The sequence below is a fragment of the Belonocnema kinseyi genome, chromosome 10 (assembly GCF_010883055.1).
Source record: "Belonocnema kinseyi isolate 2016_QV_RU_SX_M_011 chromosome 10, B_treatae_v1, whole genome shotgun sequence".
In the NCBI taxonomy this organism is placed as follows: Eukaryota; Metazoa; Arthropoda; class Insecta; order Hymenoptera; family Cynipidae; genus Belonocnema; species Belonocnema kinseyi.
The window spans coordinates 67,036,725-67,052,799 of record NC_046666.1 but is presented as its reverse complement, the minus strand read 5'-3'; the positions used below and the strand labels follow the sequence as shown (position 1 = coordinate 67,052,799).

The window sequence follows — 16,075 nt, the reverse complement described above, 5'->3', positions numbered from 1 at the left end:
ACTATTGGTCGTACGAGAATTCTAATTTTATACTCATCCACAGCCAAAGTCAATACGTGCCGTCGATGCGTGAGGTCGTAATCAGGGTCAGAATTTTATCTATCTTGAATTATTTTTTCAGATTTTAAGAACAAGGAAAATAATTTGTGTAGATATGCTTACGGCATTTATTTTAGAAAGTGTTAAGTTCGTCAGATTGGCCTTTGAACCGGAAACGTCCACTTCTTATCTGAATAAGTACTAACAATTGCGAGCGTTGTTATTATTTGCAGTGCGATTCTTTTCCTGATAGTATTAGGATGGGAATTAGTTAGTTTATTGGTGTTTCTGTCGTCTATCGCAGTGCCGTATATTGTATTGTTGAGGTAGTTTACATACGATTATAAAGCGAACCCTACTCCGCTCTTCTCTAACCACCCACTTACGAAAGTAAGCGGTATTAAGCAAGAGCATGGGCTCATGCTATAGGTCACGCTCCCCTGATCGTGTCCTCTTATTCTTCGACCATGCGCGGGATCTTATTAGTCCTCGGGGGCGTTTTCTAACGACCGACCGATTAGATTCGGATCTGCAGTTTTGGTGATTTCGTGGGAGTCTGCGAGATATAAAGCCCGTTTAAACGAGACCCTTTCTTCGCACACCGCTCTTTTGGAGATAAAGTTGTTTTTCTACCTTAATATTTGGATTCGATGGCAAGCAAAAGAGAATATTCAAATATAATTTAGTAAAATTTGGCTAATAGATAGTCAAATTTAACTGATGTTCAGTCAAATGGATTGCCGGATTCTAGATATCACAATTAGGAAAAGAGTAGAGGAACGAACGATTTTCTCAGCAAGATCAAAACAAATGAGAAAGAGGTAAAACTGCATAAAAGGTCGATCACCTTCGATTTTGTTTGAACTCACATATTTTATATATTTTTTCGTGCTGAATACGAATCTGGCGAAAAAAAAGAATAAAATCTCTTACCGGTTTCCTGACATCGAGCCTTTTACTGCAAAAAATGTCGATTTCTTCTATACTTTTAGAAATACACTGATATGTATCGGAGTGCTTTTGAATTTGAATCAATTCCGACTGGGGTCACTTAGGACTATTAAGCATTTTTAAACCCCTTGTAACGTTTTGAAGGGGGATGATGGGGGGGGGGGGGGGGGGGGGGGGGGGGGGTAGCAAAAGGGGTCGGAGTGATTCTGAATTCGAAGCAGTTACGATCGGGGATCATTTACGTAGGGTTAGGGGGTGAGGATGGGTGGAAAAGAGATCGAAGTGCCTTTGAAATCGAAACGATCCCGACTGGGGGGCATCTATAATTTGTAGGCACCCTTGATCCATTTATAACGATTTTCGGGTGCCAGGCTAGTTGGCACCCCCGACCCTTTTCAAACGGTTTTTTTGGGGGGGTAAGGGCGTGTGTTCTAGGGCTGTTTGTGGAAAAGTTGGAAAAAGGGTCAGGGGCCTAGGAGTGGTAAATGCATTCCAATCGAAAACTTTTCGAATTTAAAGGCACCCCGACTTCTTTGCTTCCTCCAACTCTACGTCACCCAGACCGAAAACTTTTATAAGGGTGTTCAGGGTGCCTACGAGCTGTAAATGCCACAAGCCCCCCCCCCCCTAAATTATATGCCCACAAAACCATTGAAAAGGGATTGAAAGTACCTACTATTCATAAATTACCCGAATCGGAATCGCTTTAAATTACAAGGCATTCCGATTCACATCAATGTATTTCCAAAAACATAGAAGAAAATCGACATTTTCGTGTGAAAAAAGCACGATATCTCGAAACCGGTAAGAGAAAGACAGTTTTTGCAGCCAAATTCGTGTTCGGCATACGAAAATATACAAGATATGTGAATTCAAACAAATGCGAATGTGATCGACCGTTTATGCAGTTTTACCGGGAAATATGATATTAAGAAGTGTTGATAAGAGTCTCAATGCAATGTTCTGCTCACGCATGAGGTGTTAAATATTTAAGCAGATGGATTAAATTTTCCATACAAAATAGATAAAAAGGAGAGTAAAAAGCGCGATACAACGAAAAAGATAAATGCCTGTCTCGTATTGACTTATTAGTGTATGAGTCATTTAGTTTAAAAGAATTGTTTACATGACAGTATGGCACAAGGCTTTACTAATCTCGGCGTCATAAATTAAAAGGTTTTATTTAAAACATATTAGCAATAAAATTGATTCCCTTTTATGTCGGGTTAATCAATTAAGTTATTTATAGCAGTATATACATTGCGTGCACTTTTCCGAGGTCCCACGAGCGGAAATGTATGTCGCCCAAGATTTCTCGCTATGCCGGAAATGCACTGATTCCCGGATGTCAAGAGGTGAATTGAAACTTGGCGGGAAAGTCGAACTCCGTAAAGTGGTCGATATCGTGGGAGAAGTCAAGGAAGGAAGTTCGAAGCTGGAAACGTTCCCACCACCCAGTGCAGTGAAGAGCCGATACCCTTTCTCAAACGGCGAACGACGAAATGTCACCTTGCTTTACGAAGGAGTGAATAAATTGGCGAATAAAACTGCTACTGAATTTTATTGAAGAATACTATTCTTTTCTTCAGAACAGTTCTTGAACTTTCGCTATTACCTTTTTACAAAGAAATATAAAACAAGTATGTATTTATATATTGGATACGAAGCGTCATACTGTGACATATAAATGAAGTATAGTGCCTGAAATTGTTGACAATTAAAGCCGCTTCTACTGAAACTGTAGTTTGCCAGAACTTTCAAGAGCCAAGAAACTTGTTATTTAACTTTTTTAGAAGCTTATTCTCCCGTAACCCCTTTTGTTTCTGACCACTTCCGTTCTCTTTTTGGCATCTTCTGCTGCTAACTTGAGCCAACGCTTTTCGGTCACGCGATCTATCTTACGGGGATTTTCCAGACTGTAAATTACAAAAGTTCTATGTAACTCGATTCTGTATTTCGATTTTAACGCTCTAACTGACTTTGTTTCTTTGGTTTCAGATCTTGAAGGACTTGCAGGATTCGGAAAGAGAGCCACTGTGGTAAGTTTATCCAGTGCACTTGATGTTCAAGTTCTTTAGTGCTCTTTGGGATTCCACAAATCGTCGCTACATCGATCCATGCCTTCGCAGCCAACTATTGCTCCCCTTGGTTCATTGTCGGAATGCGAAACTAAAAGGATTAAAGTTAAAAGAGTTATGCTGAGCACGCTTCATCTGGTTTAATTCTGCCTTTAGTGTTTATTTCGGAATAGTTGAATCTGTTGATTTATTCATATAAATACGTAGGATAGAGAAAATTTATCAAAGAATTTTATTTTTCCTCTTCGTATCAGTTGTTAATAGGTAAATTGTAGCTCTTATTTAGTTATAACAAGCACGGCAAAAAAATATATTTATTCCATTCATGACAATTGTTACATGTGTATATCAGAGATAAGAAATCAACATTATCCCGTGTAGTAAGTTGTTTTGCAATGGATCCACTTCCTGGCGAATAGGGCAGAGGAAAGATAGAAGGTGGTTCGCTGGGGTTGAGAAGAAAGAATGAGTTGGGTAGTTGGTTAACTGGACCGTAATAGGTCGGGGATCAGGTGTCAAGTGTTACCTGAAGCTCAGTGTGCAGTAGTCAATCTCCTTCACCTGATTCTCCCTTCGTATATACCCGAGCTCAAATGTTCACGCTTTACTTTACCATTCTATTATATTTTTATCAACAGTCTACATATATTTTTTATCTATATGTTGAATTAATCGAAATTTTTATCATATTCTATCGATCTTTAATATTTAAAAAATTGGACAGTAAATCTAGAAATGAAATACAAATTTTTATAACTTAAAAATAAAGTATTCGAAACTTGCGAATGATCTTCAAAAACTATGTTCAGTCACATAATAGAAATTCTGTCTAGTTCCAAAAAGAGACGATTTAAATCTTGAAATCAATGTTTACACTTTTAAAAACTATGATATATTTATATTACAAGTGCATTTCTCTGCGGCCTCGAAGAAGTAATTTTTTCCCCGTGGGCTCCTGAAGTCGTTGATACGATTCTGGATGCCGCCCTTCTGACCGATCAATATTGCGTTGGTGGGGCTGAAACAGGGTAGTTTCGACGGGCTGAGGGGTTGGTAGATTCTCTCGACTCAACGGTGGGGGAGTCATGAGAAATTGAGGTGGGGGGATAAATGTGTGCTGAGCAGCCGCCACTGTCATGGCGCCGCGCACCACTGTCAGGATAGCGCTCACGGCCTTGACGCCTTAAATTGCAGCAGCACGTTTCGCGATTTCTTCCGTTATTTCGCTTCTAGTCCCTTTGCTTGCATTTTCAATCCCCAAGCACCGGTATTGTCGCGAACCGACGCCGCGTATCGATCTCATTTCGCCTTTTGTTGACTCCTGTGAAACATACTTTACAGTGGTACCGACTGATGAATGCGGCTCGCCGAGAGAAATCAACGTGCAGTCACATCAATGCCCCTACTACAAACTGTCTACTTTTGACGTGGAGCTTCTCAAAGTCAAAATCATTTTTCAAAGGACTTCCCAATTTCAGAAAGTGATATATATTCGCCTGGATCTGATGTGTAGTGAACGTCAGGTGGCATTAGAGTCTCGTGTTACTGTAACGCGAGGAAGTAATCAAGAAGTACAAGTTTCGTGTACTTAGGACGAGAGGTTAGACAAGTTGGTTGGAGGTTAGAAACTTGGAACTCGTTGATTATCGATGAGGAAGGCCCCGTATACTAAGAAAGAGAGGCATTCATATAATGTTCTAATCCCTGACCATGAGTTAGTAGTTTGAGCAGCAAACTATGTAATGCAATTGCTGCCAAAGATTTCAGAGGAGTGTTGTCGATTTTTAAACCCTGCAATGAAAAGCCGAGAGCAGCAGCTTCTTTCAGGTAGCATGTAGAGACGATTAGACCGTAAATTGCAAAATTGCGTCAAAGTATTTGATAGTGATAGTGAGGTGTTTAGCAGAAAAGTCGTGCCGTGAATAATAAAATTGATATTAACAAGGACTGCCACGAAATTGGCGAAAATAGGTGTGGACAAGAGTTTTGAGCTGAGGACTGGTAGAATTTCACGGAACGGAACACCAAGATCAACAATGTCCTAGCGAAGGCAGCACCTTGCCTGGGTATTCCCTTATCCTGCTCCATTTCACCTACACCTGCTCCCTTACATGAACCGACTGCGACCGTCCAAACCTTTATTACCCATCCATCCAGCTGTACCCATCCACGTACTTTCTCTCTCCGACATACACAATTCGTGTTCTCGGGCGCTGTTTCACAGACACAAACGGACGAATTTAGATCGCGATATACACGTGCACATGTATAAGTACAAGGGACGCAAGTTTCCTGCATTCATTCAAGTCGAAAGTACTTAATCCCGTAGTGTGATCCTGAACCCACCCGCCCGGCCTGACCGAGGAAGAACCACACCCTGGCGAGGATTTTGGCATCCGGATTTATCAGATTCCCGGTAAGCTTCCACGGTGATATTATTGGGTCTGGGGATGCTTTTGACGTCAGAGATATGCACATGGCGCGTCGACACGCTGGCTGCAGATTGCGGTGCGGTTGTACAGGTTAGGTCGCTGTTGGAGTGGGAGTACCGGGTTCAAATTCCAAGAGCTCCTCAATTTTATATCTAGATCGTGAGTTTAATGTATCGTAGATTAAACGAGGTGTGACAAAAAAGTAAAAGCAAAATCTGCAAACTACGCTTAGTTAGATGTTACGACTGAACCGGTTATTAGTGAGAAATAAACACAATGTGGAAATTCAATACTAAAACTCTTTCCTAATCAGTCCAAATTCTTTTTGTTTTGAATTCTTTTTCATAACTGAGTATCTTTTTATCCAAAGAAAAGGTTTATCACGCATACTGAGATTTGATTTAATACCATTCTAACAAGATGTTTAGAGGCTGCCAAGAAGCTATCGAAATCTTAATCTAATTAGATCAGATCATCTGGTGCTTTTGTCAATGGTAGGGGTGGGTTTTATCACACCTTTGATTTACCCCAGGAAAAACCTCTCTGCAGAAGGCTTTCGCCGAACAATCTGGAAGAGGTGCAGGACCTAAATGTAATTTACAGCCAGTAAAATATAAATTTACAATTTATGTGTCTCAAGATTCTTTACGGTTATGGCCTAGAAAACGGAAAATACAATCCTGTGACTCTAACATTTTTCAATAAAATGAACAATCCCGAAAATATACGTTATGTTCTCTATACATGATGCAGCTTGACTTCCATCGGGTTTTTTTATCCTAAAATATGATTATTAGATTTTATATTTTTTGTACAGAGATCAATCTCCCTTTAATTATTTTTTTGTGTTAAAGAAAAAGTAGAGTTTTTTCCAACCTCTCCGCTTTCACATATGATCCTCCGACCGTCAGAAAAAATAATTAGGTTAGGGCTTGTAGCAAATTTCTTCAGGATCAGGTGAGCAGAAACAATTAAGGTCGACCATCGTTCTCCATTCTTTCCTCCCATTAACTTCTTTATTCTGCATTTTTCACTTTCGCACTTGATTCCATCAGCTTCAAAGCGTAGGTTTATCTATTATTCTATTCCATTTTCCGTTTATACATTATTAAGATTATGACAAGATTTAATTCCTTAAACTAACAAATAAATACTAATTATTATAATGAATTAAGCGCAAATAGATTTAGCATAATTTAATTTTATCATTACATAAATTAGTCGGTTCGCGAATAGTGGGTACTGTCGTAACAGTTTATTTAAATATAAACACTAAATTCTATCTCTACTGGATTGAGCATTTTACCGCTAAAATTACTGTCCATTATCTGTCCCGGTATTCGATAATAGCATAAAATACGTGTATGACGGGCGACCGCAGGATTTTCATAGTGAATTTCGATCGCGTGCTGTAGCGGCGTTTACTTTTAGCCAAACGAGTTCCCAGGCTTTGATTTATGCTGTCGAGTTTCCCACTTTGTTACATAGTGCCTATATGCTCTTTTGTACGCAACTGTACCCTCTCTAGCTGGGTATTAATGCAGGCGACAACGAAAAATTTGGGGGTAACTCCATCGACTGCATTTTACAGCATTGATGACGGCAGCAATCAGAGGCGTGTTTGAAACTGGGCTAGAGTCGAGGCGACTCTGGAATTATTGCTATCGTTTTCTACAGTTCGCGCAATCGAAATCAAGGCACGATAGCATCAAACGAGATTAGCCTTCGAGTCTTGCCATGTTGACCTGCCACAATCCATAGAATTTATGCAAAGCTCACTGACATAGAAACATTGTTACACACGGCTCCTTATATTTGACTCATTTCATAATAATTGTTCATGTACACGTTTTATTAAGAATTATGAGAGGGTAAAAAGTTCTAAAAAAAAGTCTCAACTTCCAGTGCTTCAAAAAGGCACTTAATTTTTATTAGCACGAAAAGCATTTCAATTTCTGAGTTCGTGATTAGGGAGCTAAATGAGTGCCGAGAAGTATGAGATTACTGCGACCTTTCCGACTTGAACCGCACACACGTCATATCATCAAAGTGAATTGGCGTTCAGCCAGGAATCGCGGTAGGCTTCGAAATTTCTAGCGAATCTCTTGTAACCAAGTCTAAGTGGCGATAATTGACGTAATTTTCCATAATCCTTGAAGCGTCGAGGAAAGCCTGAAACCTGCAGTTCAAGTCCAACTCTGAATGACGATACGAAATACCTATGTATCTCATTTATAGAGAGATTTTGCATCGGAAACAAGTATTTCATTTGTCTCCTATACAAGATCAAGGTAACCTAAAAGTTCAGAGTCTTAAGAAGAACAGTTTGCATAATTTCACTATTTGATTAGGAAACTTAAAGACCATTTCTTTCCGGGTTTTCATGGATTATTCGAGAGCTACCTCGAAATGTAGTAACAATTATACAATATATATCTTATGCAATGTCTTAAAAGAGCGGAGATTGCTACATTTACAAATGATCCTTTTTATACTTTTGCACTCATGTATGAATAATTTCATTAAAAAACACCTTGCGTAACCTCATTATGCACGAAATTACCTCATTTATATATTGTTGGACTTGGAACCGAGGGAAATTCATTTCAGGTGAATAATGGACTTGGGCGACACAAATTTTACGATATACAAATAAGCTATACTCAGCACGAGCGTAATAACACGTTACTTTATGGTTTATACCATAATGTTCAGAAAATCACGTATTAGTGCTCGTACAAAGAATGCCACAGCAGAGTAGATTCTCCATTATCATAGCGCCAGTCAGTTATGATAATCACTTCCATTTTACACACATTCAATATTTAATCAAACTAGACGCAGATGTGCGACGGTTTATCGCTGAGTCTTTATGGGAATCTCGGGTAAGCGTATCTACGTTTTCGTATATCTATCCGCATTGTAGCGCATTATTCAGAAATCATTTATGCAAAGGATGCGCATATTGCAGACAGTTGTTTATTAAAATGGAAAATTCGTACTTGAGCAGTTGTGAAAACAGGCTCACAGACTGAACAACGAGTGTGGGTACACAGATTGCCACTTGCATTTCCCAACTCCAAATTAAACTGCATTAATCCTCTACAACACATAGGGGTCGCTAACTTAATTTAGATGTTAACCTCAACCACTATTTACTACAAGTCTTTTCATTAAAAAAACATCGAGAGAGAAAATTCCGTTCGAGTTCAAAGCCTTTATAATTTACCCATTTCTGCTTATCCTTCAAGATGCTAATTTATCTGTTTGAAAATGTCCTTTTACGTTTAGAGGTGTAAATTATTTACTTGTTAAACGTATGAAAATTTTAAATAAACTGAAATTTATGAATAAATACTTGATCACTCAATAAATAAACATTTTTTAATTCAGACGAAACACTTGAAAAGTGTTGATATTTTGATGAAAAAGGACAAAGAATTGGGCGACTTGAAATTCATTCCATGCAGTTACGCCAATGTTGCTCACGATTTGCGAACTGTAGACACGCAAGAGTGTTCGCGTTGTTGAACGTGGTCGAAGGTTGAAGGTCTTGTTGATTTGAAGATTACAAGAGCACATTCCGCCTTCTCCTTCTGCATCATGTTACGTTCAAGTGAGACTATTATATCCAGCCCAGTAACGATGTCTCTCAGCCTTCTCAGATTCTCATTTCTGAGAGCTTTCGTGACAATCTATCGTTAAAGGCGAATTCTCGCGTCCACCGCAGCTGCCGAAGGCGCTGGGGCTGCGATTAGCCATTAAAACTGTCGCGTGATAAGCGCTCGTGAAGACAGGTCTTTGCTGAAAGACACTGCTCAAACTGTGGTGCAACCAAAAAATCCAATCCCGTGCTTTTTAAAAAAGTAAAAATGACTGGATTAAAGTCACAATCAGTAACGTTCACTCTTGATGTGTTGCCACAGTGCTTCGTTAGAAATTGATCCAAAGATTATGCTTTTCTTGTAATAATTTAACTGCAGTTTGCAAAGTTCTAGGATCAGAAGAATATGATTAGATTATTCTCAAGTAAGATATCATCCGCTTCCTATTTTCCTGGACAAGACGAATGTATATATAATATATGCAACTGGTTTGCGAGCACTCTTGGACTGACGCTGACAAATAACCTTAGAGTTTCTAGCAAATATTGTGAGGGTAAACAGATTTGTCACTCCTCGCGTGACCGCTGGTCTGAGGTTCGACCCAACCTTGTCGCGATCAGTTCGTACTGTAAACACCGACCTTCTGACTCTTGGAAACTTCTCACGAAAGGTTATATTTTACTATTAATCTTGAGATATTTTTGTAAACATTTTAGAGTTAGGACCTTTACTTATTTATAATTCCATCAAGTGTAAAATGAGACTCGTATACATTTTAAAGTGGGTCCAACTAATAGCGCAAAATTGGATGGAACAGCCCTGAAGTGTATTTAAAGCTCGAGAAACTCAGGGTAATACTCGCCTGTTGCGAAACGGATGGTTCAGCAGTTATAGTGTGACGATTTCTTCTCAGTTCAAAACTGAGATCCTTGGAATGCCTTCACAATTTGTCGGTCGTTTAGTAAAATTTCACTGCATGAAAGTGGTACGATCATGGCCTCTCTCGTTTCACTCCCTTAAGAATTGGACGCGAACTGTTAGACCCTAATTCAACATTAATAACCATTTAAGTAGGATTTAAAAGCCAGCGCAAACCTAGTGAAACTTAAACCACCACCATGGCCTGCCATTCGCTTATTCCTCCTTCCATACCCTGACTCTGCAACTACTTACCATCTCGCATATTATGCAAGTGGGGTCGTCCCAAGCGATTCGTGGCCTCGCTAAATAAGTTTATTCCGTCTGCTTCAGGCATCTTGCAGGAATCGCTTAAGTGCCAAGCACGACGTGAAAAAAAAATAAGCAAGGACCATCAAGAATATTAACTAAGATGGATCTTATTACCGAGATTCATTTTTTTCGAAAATGTTGAGAAAATTTGAACTCAATCAGACAATACTAGATTTTTTTTATAACCTATCATATTAACAAGTCCAAACTACATATGTCTGATTTGACATTAGTTATCAGTCGAATAAGAGTCCGATTTGTGCTTGCGGTATTTTTCTAGAATAGAGTGAAGGCTATATTCGGAAACTAGTTCATGAAACGAAGCTTAGCTTGGCAGATTTTCAATCTTTTTCAAATTTATTTTTGCTGATAACAGAATTCGGGTAGTGCGAAAAGTGTAGTATTCTGGCACCATGTCCGCTTAGTATATCGTTTTTGCGTCATTCCAGTAGAACTCCATTTACTGGGAAGCGGAGAAAATATTTCGCTGGCATACATTCTGTTATAATAGTAAACTGATTTGTTTCTGCAGCAAAAACGAATGATGGATATCCTCCACAGCCTTGGAACTCGAACAAACTATGCGTATTTTCAGGTGCACGGAGGTTTAACATTATTTATAGTAGAACAACATCGTTATACTCAATTTACCCATAACATCGATATGAGCTGAACGAATGGTGCTGGGCAAGCGGTGACCAAACTTCATGCGATGTCCGAAGGTCTTTATACCGGTGGGAATGTTTGATTCCTGTCCAGAGGAATATCCTGGTCGTTAATATTGTTACTGCTGGGAAAATACGTAAGCGACCAAGTACATTTCCTCTTGGCGTGCACAAGATTATTGCTGGGTGCTACGATGGAGTTTTGCAGAGGGTGTTGGTCTTGGTATTGGAAAAGAGAAAAGAGACGGGACAAGCAAGAAGGCTAAGTGCACTTCCCACAGGTACATTCGATTCAATTGGAGCTACGAAAGGCTGACCGATTCAATAGACTACTGTGGGTGTCTCGCTTGTGCTTTTCTGGTCAAGAGATGAGAGGACAAATGAAAAGAATCGCCGACTTTTTATAGTCTTTCTCGCTTTTAAATTTTTGCACTTGCGGGTTTTTTCTGATATCTAGCCTCTTTCCAAAATGTAGAAAAAATAAAATATTGATTTTTGTGAATCGGATATCAATTGTTGTATATTTTTCGATAATTTCTTAAATATCCGTATCGATAAAGAAAAGAATATCTGTTTAATTGAAGCACTTAAAGTAGTCCGGGTATTCTTTAGAGATTCTCACCATACAATGAACATGAGAATATCAGCAGTGCGGAATTGCGAAAAGAAAATTTCTGGTCTCTTAACCTGTGTATAATAATGCGACAAGTAAGGGAATCCAGCGAGGAATCTGCGGCGAATCCAGAAAACCAGAATGGTGAGGGGGTTGCGAGAAATAAGAGCGAAGGAGAAAGAAATAATGAATCCTGCAGTGGTGGGTTTGCAGCGGTAGAAAAAAATACAAGAACATCCTGACTCGACTTTGCATACTGGCTGAAAAAGCATATATGTTTTCCGTTTTCGCATGCAAAAGAAGAGGAAAATGGTTTACATCGGGTGAGGGTGGAGAGAGGTGAAGAAAGGTGCCCGGGGTTGAGGGGTTATGCATTTATGGAAGAGTGTCGGGACAACCGACGTTTATCGTGCTCGCGATATTTGCGGTGTGCTCGGAGCTATAAACCAACATTCGTCGCGTTCGTTGCCGCGCGGAATAACCGCGAGGGCCGTAAGTGCGGCATGAGATGCGACCGCTGGACTTTGCGGTATCGCCGCTTTCGGGACCGCAAAATTGCAGATGGAAATCCGCTTTCCTGTTCGTATCTCGACATTGTTCCCTTACCAAACTCTTTTCACCCCAAATGCTACTGGACAGTAGCATTTAGTCACAGATAGGGTATGCATCTAAAATGCCAGGCGGAGTCACTCGGAATAGCAGATTTGGAACGAGAAGGGAAACAGGAATGGATGATCGGACTTTCCGTGGTTTTCGTCACTCCTGGATCTTGTCGCAACGTTTGCGGATTGGACATTCTACGAATACCGACGGCTTTAGCCGGAAACTCCAACCGAACTCGGCAAGCGGGAACCAAAAGTTTTGTCGAACTAGTAAGGAATGTTCCAAACGTTCCGGGTTGCTACTTCCGAATGCAAATACGTATATATAGAATAGAGAGACTCATCGTCTAGAGCTCAAGAGAAAGGATATATGTATTTCGAATTTAATTGACCCGCTCGATTACATAATCATCGATGACTGTGTACCTGAATCTGGTAGCATTCTACAAAACTTAAGTGACACACGTTCCAACTCGTATTAAGGTACTTTGAGTTTTAATTAACTTTGGTTTGCCTAATTGATATAGAGTTATGCATTAAATTATATCCGTTCATGTTGAAAATTTCGGAAAATCAAAAGGGTATGAAAGATAGTAACGAGTGGATATCTTTTCTATATAAGTCTTGGCTCTTAAAGAATAAAAGATTTTTTCTCACCGGATGCAGGAACCGCCGCACTGCGGGCGTCCCGGAAGAATCGTTTGCATTCATTAACGAAAAAAGAAACGCGTCTCTTATCGCTGGAAAACAGAGTCACAGCGAGTAGTGCCAGAGAATCATAAAGATATTTTATCTCAGTGCACTCACAATCCGTCTCAATGGATATGTTGAGATGTGTTATATTTATGCTAAATACAGTATTTTCCAATAAATGATTATAAGTAATGGATGCCCCAGATCTCCTTCACGTTCATTATTTGGATAAATCAACCATTATGGTATATAAATACAATGTGAAGGCTTCATTGCACGAACGCGCTGATATAAGAAATGACAACACGGAAATAATAATTGATGATCAACCATTGTATATAAATTAAAAAAAATAGTTTTCTGTAATGAAATTTTGTGAAAATTATACTAGATTAACAATTTCTCTTTTACAACCCTGAAATTGATTTCAGTTGCTCGAATTCAAGGTTAAACTTTGGTTGTAGCTAGAGATATTGCAGAGTGATCTTCTCTGACATCTTTAATGAGATTTAAATTTCAAGAACACAGTTAAACTTCTGTCTGAAAAAAGTAGTCAACAGTAGAATAATTTGAATCTCCTTCAACTATCAAGTTTGTTTATCGTGAACCGCAATCAAGATTCCGTTAAGGTGAAAGCTCCATTGGGATTCACGTGGCAGCGACTGTTCAGACAAATTTAATCGAATTCAACATGGAGAGAGGTACGAAAATCGGATGCGAGTCAATTACGAAAGCTTTCGCTTAACTTTCGATGACAACAGGAGGAAGAGCGAGAGAAAGAGAGAGAGTGAGATGGGGGTGGAGGGTTAAAGCGAAGGTAGAAGAGCAAAATAAACGGAACGGACAATCAAAGCTCAGTGCATAACGCGTGACCTGCAGTTGCAAACAATCCTTGCAAAGAGGGAACTTGAGATTGTGGGGTGTATTCCCAGTATTCATAAATTTAGTATAACAATGTCCTCTCAGAACATGGATCTCACTAAATTATTATTTTTTTTTTAATTGACCAATTATCACGTACAATATATCCTGGTACTTAGAGATATATTACTGCCATGTAATGTTTCATCAGAGAAGTTACTGAAGATAAACCTTAGTGGCCTTTAATCTTGAAGTATGAAGGTTGACTTCGGACTTTGGTGGGTTCAAATTACACACTATGGAATGTGGCTAACTCTTTATCCGTCTATTCCATCCATCCCTCCCTGCATATTCTACGTGTCTTATCTGCGATCTAATCGCCTCCAACTGCGGGATTCTACAATTCTAAAACTATCTTCGTAAGCCTCTGCCTCTACATCTCATACCTTCTTCCTAGCTAACCAGTGTCTTGGAGCTAGAATCTAGAAATTTCTGTCACATTTACATAGGCATGCCGTTAGAATAGGGTATGTTCTCATGCTGCATGGGGACTAGCTTAATCGTCGCCACTTTTCCCTCTCCGAAATTATTGCAATTCCACTAAACTCAAGACTTTTCTGTGTCAAGCACCCTCGTCAACGTTCTAGTGTCTAGTGATTATCGAAGATATCGATGACCAATCAACTTGATTGAACTTTTCTTAAGAGACGCCCCCGGTATTAAGGTATCATTTATGTAATTGATTCTTCTCTAACTTGAACTGACTTGAATCGAGTAATCTGATTCGGTACTTTTAGTGCCGCTGCTTTATCATTTGTAAAGGTTCTTACGTTGTATTGGAAAATACTAACAACTTAAAAGGAGATTTAATCATCTCGTATACATCTAAAGAAAATTCAAACAATCACTTGTCTGAAATCTGTAATATTTTATATCATATCGAATATTTTCCAAGAATTTTGTTCAAACCCAAGTATTAAGAGCCTTTACATTTATATCAACTCGAGTGAACAAGAGTTTTTCTCTGAATGTTGTTTTCTATTGAAACTCCTCTGCTTCTCAGGCAACACAAAGCTCCTTCGAGTTCTTAAAATCCCTTTCAACCTCGTATGTGGTTTAAATCGCAGCCCCCGTAGGCGAAATAAAGCTTATCCTGCTGATTTAGTTGTAGCTAACAGAGCTTTGACACGTAGATTATCTACCGATTAAGTCGTAGATTCTAAGACTGTCCTCGTGTGATAAGAATCTAAGCGATTCGTAATCCCAAGTATTTACCAACCTAATTAATTGTAAAATAAAGTAGATAAAATCTTTTTGTCATAAATAGAAATGAAGTAGTTGTAGGTTTTAAAAATGACTTGGTAAGAAATCTGAGCAAGGCTGTTGTATTACCAAATTGACTTTAATTGATTCAGAATAATTAAGCTTTTCGAATGCCCTGTCCATAATTCTCGGATATCACAAGTCTGGTACTTCGCATTGTTAACGCAATTTTAATCCATTTTCTGATCAGTGATCACATAAGAACAACGATGCCTTTATTGGTTTAATTAAAATTGGATGTACTGCTAGATAATTTTTGCTCTTTTCATCAAGATATTGTCACAACTTTGAAATCCAGGATTAAGAATGAAATTAAAATTAGTTGATTAACCAAATTTATTTAAAATAATCCATTCTGGAAAAATTAAAATGATTTAGAGACTGATTCATTGCAGCCACCTTCAAGGCAAGTATGCTTTCTTCTTTCGTTTTCGTTTCCTTTTTACGTGACCTTCCTACTTCTTGCACTTTTACCATCATTAAATATGAATTTCAATATCCGCTTTACTGTAATAACAGCTGAAGATGACTTAAGCAACAAAAGCAAGACCTTCAGGGATTTCTGTTTATAAAAGCTTGCAAAAAAAATCTTTTCAGTTTCTCCGCATTGCCAAACGATCCTGTGCTATCGAGTGACCTCGGGCCTTCTCCCTAAGGAGGAGACTCAGCTGAGAAATCTTGAATTAATAATTAACAACTTCATCAGAGCATGACGCGTTGGCCTCAAATAGATTCACCGCGGATAGGTCGTCGGTTCATATCTAAAACTGTATTCTGGTTGTGAAAAGAGTGCTTGTAATATACCCCTTCAGGCAATGCAGGACTTCTGGCAAAACAAATTTCTCGTCCGAGTATTTGTTTTTTTAATGAAAGCTCTATTTTCAAGTAATTGAATTACCAGAAAGTATCACTATTCTGACATTTTCAGTTTAATTAAATCATTAATAGAACTTGGTTGTTATTATTATTCATATTGAGTTTAT

General features: G+C 38.8%; 1 protein-coding gene across 1 annotated transcript in view; it reads left to right on the top strand.

Annotated features, from left to right (window-relative positions):
• LOC117181595 (protein turtle) overlaps positions 1-16,075 on the top strand; it is a 253,226-nt gene that overhangs the window by 139,008 nt on the left and 98,143 nt on the right. The window contains exon 4 of the mRNA XM_033374449.1: positions 2,989-3,029. The gene's annotated coding sequence lies outside the window, so the exon portion shown is untranslated. The remainder of the gene's footprint in view (positions 1-2,988; positions 3,030-16,075) is intronic.